A 2,218-nucleotide genomic window follows, 5' to 3' on the forward strand; every position below is an offset into this window, starting at 1 on the left:
GATGAGCCCGGCTCTGTGCCGGGCAGGTCCTCCCTCTTAACTCGGGAGATCCAACAACCCTCAGGGGAGTCGCTATTACTACTCCCAGGGCCCCTGAAGGCCTGGTTCAAATCCCTCCTCCCCACTTCCTAGTTGGGGGACCCTGCCCAGTCCCCGTAACCACTCAAGGCCTCAGTTTCCCCATCTGATATATGGCAAGTGAGTGACAGTCGCTCCGCCACGTCAGACTCTTTGCGACCCCACGGACTATAGATAGCCTGGCAGGTTCCTCTATCCATGGGATTCTCCCGGCAGGAACAAATGGAAAGAGGAATCGTTTTTTTAAAAATGGACTTTCTTGAAAGACAGTTATGTGAAATTCTCCAAAATGTGAACATACTAAAAGCCCTAGAATATCACATTTCAGGAGCACAGTCATTTGATAAGGAAGAGGGTTTTGCCTGTTTTTACTCACAGCTGTCTTCTCAGCCCCTAGCGCAGTGCCTGGCTCCTAGTGGGTGCCCAGTAAATATTTATGGAACGTGCCTGGGTGGAATGAGTGGGGCCCGGGGTAGAGCGAGTGCTAGGAAGTGATATCAGCAGAGACAGGAGGAAGCCAAGGTATGGAGGGGCTATTCACAGTCACCCGGCTGGGAAGCGGCCAAGCTGCGGTCCGTGATGGGGACCCTGGGCAGGGGTTAGGAGCCGGGTCTGTGTCTGCTCTGAGCGACCGCCGTCTGCCTGTGCAGGAGATGCTTTTCAGAAGCTGCAAAACATCCTGGGGCCTAGGCTTCTTCCAGAATCACTGTCCATTCATTCAGCCTTCCCTCAATCAATGCTTAGGAAACAATGAAAGGTGCCAGGCTGGAGGCCGGAGGCAGGACAGTGGACAAGACAGCCGGGCCTCTGGCCTCAAGGAGCCTATGTCCCAGCAGTGGATGGAGATGATTCACAAGCTCTGACCAGACTACAATACCAGCTTCCAAGGAAATGAGCTGGACACCATGAGCAGGATCAAGAAGGGGCAGGAGGAGGGAAGTCAAGGAGGACTTCTTGGAGGAGGTGACGTTCAAGCTGAGACCCGGAGGAGGAGCTGGCTATGTGAAGATGTGAGGGAAGGGGTGGGGGGCTCCAGGCAGGGGGAACAGGGACAGCCGAACTCCAGGATCGGGGAGGATTTAGGGTGCTCAAGAACCTAGGAGAGGGGGCTGCTGGGGCCAGAGGGGAGGGAGGGGGGAGATGGGGAAGGAGCTGGCCTTACTCTCAGGGCAGCCCCTGCAGACAGGGCCTGCATGGGTGAGAATGGAGGCAAGGAGGTCAGTGAGGAGGACCCTGCCCGCATTCCAGGGAGACTCAGGGATGTGTAGACTGTGCGGGTAATGTGGGAACAGGGGGAGGGAATGATACGGGACCTGAACCTAGCTCCTTACCCCTTGTAAATGTCACTGTGAAAGTTGATCAGACCCAATGCCAATGCTGTAGGTTAGGCACTGGTCTTGAAAAGCAGGGGTCCACCCAGCCCAGCCCCTCCCCCTTCTCCAGTCACTCAATCGTCACATTTACCCTCCTCCCCCGTTCACTCTCAAGGTCCTTTGATTATGCAACCTCAGCTCAGAAGGTGCAGACTCAGATGCTGGAGAGGCAGCCCTCCTCCAGCCACCCTAGCTCTTCTCCGTGTCACCCCCACTGGGTTTCAGAGCCTTTGTTTCCTCTCTCACCTCTTTCTAGAATCAAAGTGAAGCTCGAGGCCTCTGGGCATTCGAGGAATCAGACAGACCTGGGTTCAGATCCCAGCTCCGCCACTTCCTTTGCGGCTGTGTGAGCTCGGGCAACAGACTCCACCTCTCAGAGCCTCATCTGTAAAATGGGTCTAAGAGCGTCCACCTCGAAGGGCTGAACAGTAAACAGCCTCTAAGAACTTAAGAATGTGCCCAGCACATACAGAGCATTTGAAAGAATATTAGCCATGATCACTGGTTATTCATTCATTCCAACATTTCATGAGTTCCTACTGTGTGCGGGAGTCGGGCTATGGAGCTAAGAGACACAGACTCGGCTCTTCAAGTCTACTTGGACTATGGACCCACATCAGGTAGGGGGTTATGGGTTCTACCTGTGTAGGTGCGGGAGGGCTGCCTATAGGAGGCAGCCTTCCTGCTGCGTTATGAGCAGTGGACAGGTGGTGTTTTGAATAGCTGGGTGGAGCAGAGATAGAAGGGAATAGCCAGGGCAAAGTCAC

This window comes from Bison bison, unplaced genomic scaffold, assembly GCF_000754665.1.
Source record: "Bison bison bison isolate TAMUID 2011002044 unplaced genomic scaffold, Bison_UMD1.0 scf7180017864495, whole genome shotgun sequence".
Classification (NCBI taxonomy): Eukaryota; Metazoa; Chordata; class Mammalia; order Artiodactyla; family Bovidae; genus Bison; species Bison bison.